General features: G+C 38.0%; 1 protein-coding gene across 1 annotated transcript in view; it reads right to left on the reverse strand.

The window, feature by feature from the left end:
- The window catches only part of LRRK1 (leucine rich repeat kinase 1), a 395,700-nt gene that overhangs the window by 220,714 nt on the left and 159,561 nt on the right, over positions 1–15,425 (reverse strand). The gene's annotated exons all lie outside the window — the stretch shown is intronic.

The raw sequence follows: 15,425 nt of genomic DNA on the forward strand, positions 1-15,425 counted from the left end.
GATCTACTTGAACCACTGGGGACAAGTCTGTATAGTCCCCATTCCACTGTTTGAGCATGTACAGTTGTAATGGTCTTAGATGAATTCGAGCAAAAGGAACTATGTCCATTGCTGCAACCATCAACCCTACTACTTCCATGCACTGAGCTATGGAAGGCCGTAGAATAGAGTGAAGAACTTGACAAGCGTTTAGAAGCTTTGACTTTCTGACATCTGTCAGGAAAATCTTCATTTCTAAAGAATCTATTATTGTCCCCAAGAAAGGAACTCTTGTTGACGGAGACAGGGAACTTTTTTCTATGTTCACTTTCCATCCGTGAGATCTGAGAAAGGCCAGAACGATGTCTGTGTGAGCCTTTGCCTTTGTAAGAGACGACGCTTGTATCAGAATGTCGTCCAAGTAAGGTGCCACTGCAATGCCCCTTGGTCTTAGAACCGCTAGAAGGGACCCAAGTACCTTTGTGAAAATCCTTGGAGCAGTGGCTAGCCCGAATGGGAGAGCCACAAACTGGTAATGTTTGTCCAGAAAGGCGAACCTTAGGAACTGATGATGATCTTTGTGGATAGGAATATGTAGATACGCATCCTTTAGATCCACGGTAGTCATAAATTGACCCTCCTGGATTGTAGGTAAAATCGTTCGAATGGTTTCCATTTTGAACGATGGCACTCTGAGAAATTTGTATAGGATCTTTAAATCCAGAATTGGTCTGAAAGTTCCCTCTTTTTTGGGAACCACAAACAGATTTGAGTAAAACCCCATTCCTTGTTCCACGGTTGGAACTGGGTGTATCACTCCCATTTTTAACAGGTCTTCTACACAATGTAAGAATGCCTGTCTCTTTATTTGGTTTGAAGATAAGTGAGACATGTGGAACCTTCCCCTTGGGGGTAGTTCCTTGAATTCCAGAAGATAACCCTGAGAAACTATTTCTAGTGCCCAGGGATCCTGAACATCTCTTGCCCAAGCCTGAGCGAAGAGAGAGAGTCTACACCCTACTAGATCCGGTCCCGGATCGGGGGCTGCTCCTTCATGCTGTTTTGTTAGCAGCAGCAGGTTTCTTGGCCTGCTTACCCTTGTTCCAGCCTTGCATCGGTTTCCAAGCTGGTTTGGTTTGCGAAGCATTACCCTCTTGTCTAGAGGCTGCAGAGTTGGAGGCCGGTCCGTTCCTGAAATTGCGAAAGGAACGAAAATTAGACTTATTCTTGGCTTTGAAAGGCCTATCTTGTGGGAGGCCGTGGCCCTTACCCCCAGTGATGTCTGAGATAATCTCTTTCAATTCTGGCCCAAAAAGAGTTTTACCCTTGAAAGGGATATTAAGCAATTTTGTCTTGGAAGATACATCCGCTGACCAAGACTTTAGCCAGAGCGCTCTGCGCGCCACAATTGCAAACCCAGAATTTTTTGCCGCTAATCTAGCTAACTGCAAAGCGGCATCTAAAATAAAGGAATTAGCTAACTTAAGTGCGTGAACCCTGTCCATAACCTCCTCATACGGAGTCTCTCTACTGAGCGACTTTTCTAGTTCTTCGAACCAGAACCACGCTGCTGTAGTGACAGGAATAATGCACGAAATAGGTTGCAGGAGGTAACCTTGCTGTACAAAAATCTTTTTAAGCAAACCCTCCAATTTTTTATCCATAGGATCTTTGAAAGCACAATTATCCTCGATAGGAATAGTAGTGCGTTTGGCTAGTGTAGAAACTGCCCCCTCGACCTTAGGGACTGTCTGCCATAAGTCCTTTCTGGGGTCGACCATAGGAAATAATTTCTTAAATATAGGAGGGGGAACAAAAGGTATGCCGGGCTTCTCCCACTCCTTATTCACTATGTCCGCCACCCGCTTGGGTATAGGAAAAGCGTCGGGGTGCACCGGGACCTCTAGGAACTTGTCCATCTTGCAGAATTTTTCTGGAATGACCAGGTTGTCACAATCATCCAGAGTAGATAACACCTCCTTAAGCAGTGCGCGGAGATGCTCTAATTTAAATTTAAATGTCACAACATCAGGTTCTGCCTGTTGAGAAATTCTACCTGAATCTGAAATTTCCCCATCTGACAAAACCTCCCTCATGGCCCCTTCAGATTGGTGTGAGGGTATGACAGAGCAATTATCATCAGCGCCCTCCTGCTCTACAGTGTTTAAAACAGAGCAATCGCGCTTTCTCTGATAAGCAGGCATTTTGGATAAAATATTTGCTATGGAGTTATCCATTACTGCCGTCAATTGTTGCATAGTAATAAGCATTGGCGCGCTAGAAGTACTAGGGGCCTCCTGCGTGGGCAAAACTGGTGTAGACACAGAAGGAGATGATGTAGAACTATGTCTACTCCCTCCATCTGATGAATCATCTTGGGCAACTTTACTATCTGTGGCAGTACTGTCCTTACTTTGTTTGGACGCTATGGCACAATTATCACACAATTTTGAAGGGGGAGACACATTGGCTTCCATACATACAGAACATAGCTTATCTGAAGGCACAGACATGTTAAACAGGCTTAAACTTGTCAATAAAGTACAAAAACCGCTTTTAAACAAAACCGTTGCTGTCTCTTTAAATTTTAAACAGTGCACACTTTATTACTGAATATGTGAAAAACTATGAAGGAATTGTTCAAATTTAACCAAATTTTCACCACAGTGTCTTAAAGCATTCAAAGCATTGCACCCCAAATTTGAGACCTTTAACCCTTAAAATGAAAAAACCGGAGCCGGTTACAGTTTTAACCCCTCTACAGTCCCAGCTACAGCCTTTGCTGCGACTTTACCAAACCCAGGGGGTATACGATACCAAATGAAGCCTTCTAGGAACCTTTTCAACTACTTTCAGACCCACACACATGCAGCTGCATGTCCTGCTCTCAAAAGTAACTGCGCAGTAATGGCGCGAAAATGAGGCTCAGCCTACTACAGGGAAGGCCCTTCCTGACTGAAAAGGTGTCTAAACCAGTGCCTGACGTTAAAAAAACATTCCCCAAAATGTATAAGTGTGAATATCAACATCAAGCTTTATAAAATGCCCAAATAAAGCAATCGATCTTGCCCATAAAAGTGTCTACCAGTTTTATAGCCCACATTAAGCCCTTTATTCTGTTTGTTTTAGACTAAGAAAATGGCTTACCGGTCCCCATGAGGGGAAATGACAGCCTTCCAGCATTACACAGTCTTGATAGAAAAATGGCTAGTCATACCTTAAGCAGAAAAGTCTGCTAACTGTTTCCCCCAACTGAAGTTATTTCATCTCAACAGTCCTATGTGGAAACAGCAAACGATTGTAGTTACTGCTGCTAAAATCATATTCCTCTCACAAACAGAATTCTTCATCTTTTTCTGTTTCAGAGTAAATAGTACATACCAGCACTATTTTAAAATAACAAACTCTTGATAGTAGAATAAAAAACTACAACTAAACACCACATACTCTTCACCATCTCCGTGGAGATGTTGCCTGTGCAACGGCAAAGAGAATGACTGGGGTGGGCGGAGCCTAGGAGGGACTATATGGACAGCTTTTGCTGTACTCTTTGCCATTTCCTGTTGGGGAAGAGATAATCCCCCACAAGTTATGGATGACGCCGTGGACCGGACACACCAATGTTGGAGAAAAGCTGATTGACAAGCTTGTTGATTTAACTGGCTTTGTAATAACTGCCTTGTGTCTGTCAATTACTTTAATATATTATAATCCCTGGGATATAATTTATGTAAATGATCTAATCTCGATAGATCCAAGGTTAAGGATTTATATTTTTCCCTTTTTTGTTTTTTCAAGTATGCATTAAACTTTATAAGATCCCCCCTGACGTAACATTTATGTGTTTCCCATAATATTGATGGAGTCGCATCCGGTGATTTATTTATGCTAAATAATTCTTGAAGTGACACAGAGTTTCTGTATAATAACTGGGTCAGACAACAGAAAGTCATCTAGTCTCCACAAAAAGGGAGTGTTTGGTTTAGTGGGCCAATCTAAAGAGATTATCATTGCTGAGTGATCTGACCATGAAGTATGACTAACGTAAGCCTTATTGATAAATTGTAAACTCTTCTGATCAAGAAATATATAATCAAGATGAGAGAATGTTTTATTTGGATATAAAAAAAGAGTAGTCTCTTTTATTAGAATTAAGATATCTCCACGAGTCATATACATGTTTATTAGCAAAAACAGACCAGATAGCTTTAAGTGTTCTTTGAGAAACTGTGGATTTCGACGTGGAAGAGTCTGACTTTGGGTCAAAAGGGAAGTTTAAATCTCCTCCTAAAATTAACATTCCTTGAGTAAAGTCTAATATTCTATTAAATAAATTAAAAAAAATCAATATTAGTTTAATTAGGTGCATATATATTTATAATTGTCACTAGACTACCATATAATAGCCCCTTTATTGCCAGATACCTACCCTCTTTATCTTTATCCACCTTATGTAACAAAAATGGTATCCCTTTCTTAAGTATAATACTAACCCCTCTCTGTCTAGAATTGAACAAGCTATGATAATGGCTATCGAAGTTAGTTTCAAAATATTTTGGCTCTTTATTCGGTCTAAAGTGCGTCCCTTAAAGCAGCGGTCGCCAACCAGTGGTCCATGGACCACTGGTGGTCCATGAGAAGATGTTGGTGGTCCCTGAAACTATCAAGCAGGAATTAATTTTCTCTGATGGTGTCACCCTCGTCGCGCCCCAACTGCCTACAGTCCCTGGCTGGACATCAGTGAAAACCCGGAGGAGGAGTTAAATTACAATCTCCCTACGCACCTTGCGTAGTACTGCGCAACTTGCGTAGCTAGATTGTATATTTAACTCCTCCTGCCCGGCGCGCTATTTAGAGAGGTTGATAAAGTCTTGGCTTGAAATAGTGGAATTATAGTATAGAAAAAGAGAAAATCTTTAAAAAAAAATTCTCTTAGGTTTCATTTATTTTCTTCCCTTTACCTGTCTCTTTGTAGTAGTTTTCCTAATACCTTCAGATGGACTGTTTGTCTTCCTCCCCTCCATTTTCTTTTTTTTTTTTTATTAAATATTAATTATTTTTCATTCTAATAATTTTCCAGCACACAAATCCATTCCACCTGAATTCCATTAATTGCCACCCAACAGATCAGTCATATCCTACCAGTGTTATAGTAATTGCCAGTAACATCAGTCGGGGTTAGCTCACATTCATACTGCAAGCTTTCTGATATAAACTTGATGTATGACTCCAATGTCTGTCCATGATCATAAGTAGTTTTGAACAATTCCTAACTGGGGAGGTAACTTGGAAGTCTTGTGGTCCTTTTAAACATAATTCTTTTTTTCCCACTTTCTGCCTCTGTTTGCAGCTCAAAAGTTGACACTCACCCTTTATCTGTCATTCGGAAGTATTCTCTCAGTTCTGTCATTCAGTTAGTTAATTCCAATAAATGATTCTTAAAAATGTGTAAATATACAGGGAGTGCAGAATTATTAGGCAAATTAGTATTTTGACCACATCATCCTCTTTATGCATGTTGTCTTACTCCAAGCTGTATAGGCTCGAAATCCTTCTACCAATTAAGCATATTAGGTGATGTGCATCTCTGTAATGAGAAGGGGTGTGGTCTAATGACATCAACACCCTATATCAGGTGTGCATAATTATTAGGCAACTTCCTTTCCTTTGGCAAAATGGGTCAAAAGAAGGACTTGACAGGCTCAGAAAAGTCAAAAATAGTGAGATATCTTGCAGAGGGATGCAGCACTCTTAAAATTGCAAAGCTTCTGAAGCGTGATCATCGAACAATCAAGCGTTTCATTCAAAATAGTCAACAGGGTCGCAAGAAGCGTGTGGAAAAACCAAGGCGCAAAATAACTGCCCATGAACTGAGAAAAGTCAAGCGTGCAGCTGCCAAGATGCCACTTGCCACCAGTTTGGCCATATTTCAGAGCTGCAACATCACTGGAGTGCCCAAAAGCACAAGGTGTGCAATACTCAGAGACATGGCCAAGGTAAGAAAGGCTGAAGCGACCACCACTGAACAAGACACACAAGCTGAAACGTCAGACTGGGCCAAGAAATATCTCAAGACTGATTTTTCTAAGGTTTTATGGACTGATGAAATGAGAGTGAGTCTTGATGGGCCAGATGGATGGGCCCGTGGCTGGATTGGTAAAGGGCAGAGAGCTCCAGTCCGACTCAGACGCCAGCAAGGTGGAGGTGGAGTACTGGTTTGGGCTGCTATCATCAAAGATGAGCTTGTGGGGCCTTTTCGGGTTGAGGATGGAGTCAAGCTCAACTCCCAGTCCTACTGCCAGTTTCTGGAAGACACCTTCTTCAAGCAGTGGTACAGGAAGAAATCTGCATCCTTCAAGAAGAACATGATTTTCATGCAGGACAATGCTCCATCACACGCGTCCAAGTACTCCACAGCGTGGCTGGCAAGAAAGGGTATAAAAGAAGAAAATCTAATGACATGGCCTCCTTGTTCACCTGATCTGAACCCCATTGAGAACCTGTGGTCCATCATCAAATGTGAGATTTACAAGGAGGGAAAACAGTACACCTCTCTGAACAGTGTCTGGGAGGCTGTGGTTGCTGCTGCACGCAATGTTGATGGTGAACAGATTAAAACACTGACAGAATCCATGGATGGCAGGCTTTTGAGTGTCCTTGCAAAGAAAGGTGGCTATATTGGTCACTGATTTATTTTTGTTTTGTTTTTGAATGTCAGAAATGTATATTTGTGAATGTTGAGATGTTATATTGGTTTCACTGGTAAAAATAAATAATTGAAATGGGTATATATTTGTTTTTTGTTAAGTTGCCTAATAATTATGCACAGTAATAGTCACCTGCACACACAGATATCCCCCTAAAATAGCTATAACTAAAAACAAACTAAAAACTACTTCCAAAACTATTCAGCTTTGATATTAATGAGTTTTTTGGGTTCATTGAGAACATGGTTGTTGTTCAATAATAAAATTAATCCTCAAAAATACAACTTGCCTAATAATTCTGCACTCCCTGTATACATAATGTAAACTTAACTATGGTTATACTAGTTATGTACAATATGTGTGTGTGTATATATCTATATCTATATATATATATAATTTATATATATATATATATATATATATATACACACACACACATACACACCATATATATATATATATATATATATATATATATATATATATATATATATATATATATATATATATATATATATATATATATATATACACATATATACACATACACACACTATAGAGATTTGTACCTTTTAAAAGAAATTCCTTTTAGTGGTCCACGGGATTCAAAATTGTGAGTTTAGTAGTCCCTGAGGTCCGAAAGGTTGGCGACTCCTGCCTTAAAGCATCAGAATATCCGCCCCTCTAAGCTTAAAATCTAGAAATGCTTCTTTCCTTTTTTGGGGTATATTAAATCCCTTTACATTCTCCGTAATTAAGGTTAATTGTTGTTTATTAGTATGTGCCATATTCTAAGTTAAGATGATAATTCTATATTGCTGAAGATGTCTAAACAATTGGTAAAAAAAATAAGTACATAACTAGTATTGGTGTATATCTGCTATAATCATATAACATACAGTTCAACATTATTCTAACAATCCAGGTAGTTATTATGTGATATAACTTATACCCTAAAATAATAAATAACAAAACACTATAACTGACTTCAAAAAGAAGCCAAAACTGCATCCCTCAATGAGAGTGAAGTAAAGGAAGGACCTTGGAGACCTTTGTCGGTTATTTAAATTAGGTCAATACGAAGTAAGAACTTATAGTAACTTTCATATTTACATATTGTAATTTTCAAGCATTTATTATACATATGGTTTTTAAATATATATCTAACATATTCAGACTAATCATGTCTACTTAACAAATAAAGCAATACAAAGTAAGTCAAAAACTTTACCTCTCATAGTCTTCTGCTAGACTAGATAGCGATAAAGAAAATGTTTTTTGTCTCTTAAAAAATCTTCATATTTGGTTGAACTCCTGTTTCTCTAGTATTTAGATTTTCCACCAGTATATCAGAATTAAGAGTAGCCCTCTTTTTCTTTACTGGAATCATTTCCCATTTTTCTAGCGGTTTCCCTCTAATATTTCCAGTGTCAGTTATGCCCTTTACCTGTAAATGTAATGATAGTTCAGGTTGCTCTATTCCTAAAGTTTTACAGAAGTTCCGTACCTGTGTCAGTTTGGTGCAAGTGATTCTTTTATCTTCATATATCACTGACAGGTGAAATGGAAAACCCGATCAATAAAAATTTTTTTAATCTTAATAAAGCAGTAAGAGGAACAAATTATTTTCTTCGTTGAAGTGTTCTTGGCGATAAATCCACATAAAATTGTAATGTTAATCCTCTAAATTTAATCGGTTGGTTCTTCCTTGAGGCTATCATTATTTCTTCTTTCTTCAAGAAACTCTTACATTTTATTATTATGTCTCTCGGTGGGCAGTATCTGGTGGTCTTGACCTCAGGGCCCGGTGTGCTCTTTCCCATTTAATATTTGTTAGAGCAGGGTCTCCTAGCATGAAAGCAAAAATGGCTGTAAGATAAGTTGGAAATTAATTTGGTGTCACCGATTCAGGGACCCCTCTAATCCTTATGTTCTCCCTCCTACTCCTATTCTCTAGATCTTCCACTTTGTCCTGTAAAGTAAGAATTAGGTCTGCTTGCTGTTCCATAGTTGTTTGAATATTAGTTACTTCTTCTTTTATAGCTGATTCACTGTCTTCCAGGGCTTCTATTCTGAAACCCAAAGTGTGGATATCTTTGCGGAGATCTGCTAATTCTTCTCTAATGCAAGACCTAAGTATTTCTGTAAGATCTTTGGTAGAGGCCAAAGGAGGAAGAGTGTTTACAGTTGTTTGAGTAGTATCCACTAGTGGAGATGAGGAAGGGATACTAATAAGGATATTCTCATTTGGTTCTGGTATCTCTTTATTATTTGCTTTTTGTTGCTGATTTTCTGTTGGTGTAAAGAATGTGCTTACTGTCTGTTCTTTATTACTGGTAGTTTTTATCTGTTTTGCAGACTTGACACGCTTCTTTGACGCCATTTTTTTCCCCTCCGTTATTTATTTCTTAATAAAGTTGTAGAGTTAAATATATATTTATTTTGTATATATATATATATATATTTATAAGGGCACTTTTCCTGGCACCTTTTCCACCCTTCAAAAGATATTAAACCAGTGTCTTATATACCAGAATAGGATAAACATATCCATAAAAGAAAAGTTCTTTTTCAGTAATTTGTTTTTTTGCGGCAGCCTGACTGAGACAGAGCTACTGATAGGGTGGGGTGCCACCGTGTCAGCCAGCCAGTTGAGGACCGGACTTGGGGGGCGGAGCGGATTCCGGAGCTGCTGCCCAGTGCCGGGTGAGTTAGTTGTCAGTGGAGGTCCATGGGCTGGGAATGTTAATGAGTCTAGTGCTGGAACTGGAAGAAGACTGCATCTCACTCCCCAACTCTCTCTTCTCTCCCCTTTTTCCCTGCACTCTCCCCTCCCAGCTTCTCACTGACTGCCCCTCACTTACATCACATTTCATCCTTCTTTGAAAGCAAGAGGATCAATAACCGACCCTTGGTTTTACCAGTGCTTTAGTTATCTCGCCAAGTACTAGTGATATTATCACTCCTAAATGTTATATACAGCAAATGTCTCCCTAAATCAACACAAAGATCTCTCAGAGCAAGCAACCTGGTTTTCCTTAAAGAACACCAATCCATCCTTTACAGATCCTATTAGTTTATACATCCTAGATGCAGCCTTCCCATTGCATTAACCCTTTCCTGCTGAAGATAAAAACTATTTATGTTACATGAAACGACACATAGATTCCAACAACCATGTTTAATTCACTTCTTTAGCAAATATTTGTCTGACAAACAAGGCTGCAATTCATTGCACAAGAGTTTAGTAGCAGCCAAGGGGTTAACCTTGACGGAGGATTCTGCAGACAAGATGTATATACACAATTGAGTGCCCAAGAAGTGCCCATGATTATTATTACCTGGCCAGCAATTTATTTGAGCAAAGTATGCCATTGCCATGCCCAATTGCCCATTGCCTTATTGCCTTTTAAGCTAGCACTCATAGCAAGCGGTTAGCATTAGCAATAGCAGAGAGTGAATAATAAAATATATAATTATTTATCATCCCTTATCAGGCTCAGCCACTATGGATATCAATCTATGCTTATACTGTGATGTAGAATATCTCACATCCATGCCATCACAGCATTAACCTTTTCTTTTGATATCCATGAATGGTGGCTGATTTACTTTACTTGTATTTATAATTTTATTAAGCAATCTAATGCTAATAGCTATTATTAGAGAGTTAGAGACCATAATTTAATGTTATGTCTATTTCCACTCCCCCTGTATCATGTGACAGTCATCAGCCAATCACAAATGCATATAGGTATATTCTGTGAATTTTTGCACATGCTCAGTAGGAGCTGTTGACACAAAAAGTGTAAAAATAAAAAGACTGTGCACATTTTGTTAATGGAAATAAATTGGAAAGTTGTTTAAAATTGCGGCTCTATCTGAATCATACAAGTTTAATTTTTACTTGAGTGTTTTACATCTGGGGCAGATCAATGCTGTGGGACAGACAGATACATGCATAGAGGGAGATGGGGTAGATATGTGATAGTGAGGGCAGTTAAGCAAGATATATAGGGACTGTGTACTTATTTATTTTTGATTCCAGCTTTCCACCTGTCATTAAGTGCAAACTGTGCTGTGTGACTGCATATTGAGCTGTTTGAGTACCCAAGCCATTTCTGACAAATACTTCACAGCCTGACAACGCTCTGAAGTTGTGCAGATTGCTGCACAATCGTAAAGGCTGTAAGTGTAAGTTAGCTTTCTACGGCTTACACTTACAGCCTTTCCGATTTTCCAGTAATCACAGAATTTCTCAGCCTGACAAAGCTCTGAAATTGTGCAGATTACTGGACAATCAGAAAGGCTGTAAATGTAAGCCGTAGCCATTTAGATTTAGAAAGCTAACTTACACTTTCAGCCTTTACGATTGTGCAGCAATCTGCACAACTTCAGAGCTTTGTCCGGCTGTGAAGTATTTGTCAGAAATGGCTTGGGTACTCAAACAGCTCAATATGCAGTCACACAGCACAGTTTGCACTTAATGACAGGTGGAAGGCTGGAAGAAAAATAAATAAGTATTACTTTATCTCCTTGTGCAACAAAAAAATCTTATCTTTTACTATAAAGCGCAGTTAGCTAAGCTTTTATTTCTAGCAAGTGACATGCTAGATAGTATCTGACAAATATGCTTTAAATAAATATCTATAACCAATTTCCTATTTTACATTGAATTGTTGCAGGAGACGGAGTGGGTGCCAGTTGCGTTGAAACTGCCGAGTCTCGACTCAGCCGAGCTGCCTAGGACTCAGAGAGCCACTGACCTGGAGGACACGGTTATAATTACAGTAACTTTAAGTAATTATTTATTTTTGCTTCCAGCCTTCCACCTGTTATAAAGTGCAAACTGTGCTGTGCAACTGCATATTAAGGTATGCACTGGTTCAGCTATAATTAAAACCTGCCCTGTTGGGGGTACTTGCGGCCCGTGGTATATGTGTTTCTCCAGCGTATCATATCTAGGGCCTCACCAGTCTCTGACCTCACCACACGTCACTGGATTAAGCCTTTTCTGTATAGGTACCATGACAAATTTTGTATTTAATCAAATTGCGATTGTATATAAATATTAGCAGTCACTAAAAGCTCTCAATGATAATTATTATGTTTACAAACTTTGAGTTACCTTTATAACTGATGACTATAGATTAACATTTACATCCAAGGTCATTTAAAGAGACAGTACCCCCTCCTATTCTATGTTTGTCACACTTACTGGAGCATACACTCTATCATTTAGCCTTGTGTTTTTAAAATATTTTTCAATTTTTTAATCGCCTTAATAAAAGTTGAATTCTGCCTTTCTTAAACTGTTCTAAAACAAGTAATTTGGAAAGTGCTTAAAGCTATACATAAATATCAGTCCTGTAGCGATACATTTGTAAGCTACTTAATGGAATGGAACCCTAATTAATGTCATTGCTAACACCTATATTTGTCCTACTATTTCATGTGAAAAAGGTGTATTACACCAGGTTTGTGCAAGACATGCTTGAGCATTACATACACATTTGGTATGAGCATAATTCATTGGAAGCTTTCTAATAAGACCAACTTTCAATCACATCATTCCATTCAAAATGCCAAAGATCACAGAATTTGACTGACTTAAAATCATACTTTTGCATCAGCAAGGCCGCTCTCAAAGGGAAATCAGCAAACAAACTGGATACTCAAGATGTGGTATTCAAGCTGTTATAAATACATTTGAAGAATCAGGAGAGGTCAAGGACAAAAAAATGACTGAAAGGCCAAGAAAACTTTCAAAATCTGATGAGAAGTTTCTCAGAGTTTCTTCTTTGAGAGACTGGAAGAAGTCTAGCAAGGACCTGGCTCAGCATCTGGCAGCTTTATCAGGATGCCAAGTTGACCCTTCTACAGTCCGAAGAAGCTTGATCTGGAATGGTCTTTGTTAAGGGTAGCAGCTAAGAAACCACTTTTTCGGAAGGTGAACATGTTGAAAAGGTTAAGATATACTAACGCTCACAAAGATTGGAATGAAAATCAGTGGAAAAGATGGAGTGACAAATCCAAGTTTCAAATTTTTTGGTCCAATCTTCAACAATATATGAGAAGAAGAGTTGGAGAGAGATGGAAGAATGAGTGCTTGTAGCCTTCACTGAAACATGATGGAGTGCCTGTCCTGGTTTGGGGCTACATTTCTGCCAGTGGTGTTGGCGATATTGTCCGAATTGATGGGATCATGAAAGGTGAAAAGTACAGACAGATTCCTTCTAGAAAGCGCCTGATCGGGAATGGTTTTATTTTTCAGCATGATAACGATCCCAAGCACACTGCTAATGCAGTGAAATCATATTTGGAGAGAAAAACAGATGGTAAAACACTGACAGTCATGATCTGGTCTCCACAGAGTCCAAACCTGAATATTATAAAGGCAGTATGGAATCACCTGGACAGAGAAAGAAATAAAAAAAGACAACCTAAATCTAAAGAAGAACTCTGGGAATCGCAGAAAGAAGCCTGGTATAATATACCAGAGGATTACTTCAGAAAACTTCAGAACAGTCTCCCCAAAAGAGTTCAAGATGTGCTTAGTGCCAAGGGAGGTCACACTAAATAAATTGTGTTTTCTTATATTTTGTGTACATATTTCCTGTATTTTCTGTTTGTATCTTAATAAAGAGATCAAAAAATAAATATGGATGCCATTAAAACTTTGCTAAAACAGAGAATCTAATGGTGGCCTAAGACTTTTGCACAGTACTGTATGTGTGTATGTGTAGTCACGTCTGTTATGCTTGCAATCAAATAATTAAATTATTTTTTGAGTTCTGCATAGTATGTCTATATTAGCAATTTAGCACTGTACTGCAAAATAAGGAATGTATTCTGCAAGTATAAGCTGCTTTACTGTCCATATTTAAACATTTTATGGGACATTTTGAGTTTTAATGAATAAATAGTGAATGAGGCATTTTTTAAACTATATCATACTTTAAAGTAGTAATATTGATGAGCACAGACACATTGTCCTAAGACTTGCAAAAAAGGTATCATTGCAGTCTGCAAAACTTTTAATTGGCATATGGTTTACTGGACTAACACTTGCATTCCAATATCAACTAGAACAGTGATATATATACACTGTACTGTGCTGTCATGCCATGCCTCCTACAAACTATACATGACATATTGACATTCATTCACAAACAATCATAATGATTGTCTGAGAATGAATGTCAATGTCATGGTTGTAAATGATGCCTGATGAGCCTGTCACATACCTCCCAATATTTCAAAATTTGAAAGAGGGACACCCCCCCCACACTGTTGTCAGTCTGCCGCGGCACACCTGAGGATCTCTCATGGCACACTAGTGTGCCACGGCACACTGGTTGAAAAACATTGAACTAGAAAGTATATTTATGTGTTTATATGTGTATATACACATATTAACACATAAATATATATATTTATATAAGCATAGATATATATATTTACTGGGAACACACAGTTCCCATAGACCACAAGGTAAAGGCACTTTTCAGTTTTTTTCTAACACCCCACTCCCACCAACTTTAGCCCCAAAATACTGCCTTAGTGCAGTACTTTTATTAAAAAATAAAGATATTGCTATCCGGTTTTTTTTAAATAAAATACACAACACATTATTTTAGGGTAATTTGGGGCACATTTATAAAAATTGACCAGAGATCTGATCTCTGCTTAATTTTATAAGCACTAATTGCTACCGCAAGCTCGAGGTAGCAATAACCAGTCACTTGTATTGGCTGCTTAATTATTACGCGACCCGCAAACAGGCAAATTTTGCGCTCCACTTGTAATCTAGCCCTTTATGTTTAAAATGTGAGTGGGTGGAGTATATCTAGACATGCTTGTTCCCAGTAAAAGCTCTCACTGAAACAGTGATAGCCTTTACTAGAAGGATTCTTGCTAATACAATTATATTTACAAAAATGCTCTTGTTTAAAGTTAAAATGTGCTGATGTGCATTTAAATGTTGTCTGGAATGTCTCTTTAAGTATACAATACTACTGACTCTAAGTCATATAAAATAGCCAAAACTTGTGAGGTCAAAAAAGAATTTATGCCAGATATTTTCTTAGCTTTTATCAAAACACATAAAACATTTATAGCGCATATGTGCATTGTATAATTAATTCATACTGCCGCACCTTCTGTCACTTATTACAGATGGTCAATTTGACTTACTAAAAGCACTAGAGCTATTTTTGCAGAAGGTCTACACAATACTTATCGTAGTTCACATTTCACACATTTTTATTTGTAGGGAGACCAACATATCAGAACTGCTTAAAAGCACAGCTATATAGGTATCAAACCATCTAATCAATTCACTTTATTCATGCAACTGTTTAAAAGATGCATTTTAACTGTATTCTACTTCTTTTTACTACAATGAATTTAATTAGGAATTGTGTTAAGGCTGATACATCAGAACTACACATGTACTAATATTCATCTTTAACACAGATTTATGGTTCAAACCATCATCTCCAAAGTTAAAGGAGACATGAAACACTTTGTTCTTGTGTATAGTGTATATATATATTATTTTTTTTATTATTATTACTATTATTTTTAATTGCTGCAAATTGCCTAAACCAGTTACTTCATTTGCTGCATTTGCAGGTTACAGAACTTGCTTTTTGGCCTCCTAGGGAGCATGGGACGAGCACAAAATTTGCACAAAAGCAAGATGTGCTTAATGTTCTTTTAAAGGGAGATCAGTAT

Source organism: Bombina bombina, chromosome 6 (genome assembly GCF_027579735.1).
Source record: "Bombina bombina isolate aBomBom1 chromosome 6, aBomBom1.pri, whole genome shotgun sequence".
In the NCBI taxonomy this organism is placed as follows: domain Eukaryota; kingdom Metazoa; phylum Chordata; class Amphibia; order Anura; family Bombinatoridae; genus Bombina; species Bombina bombina.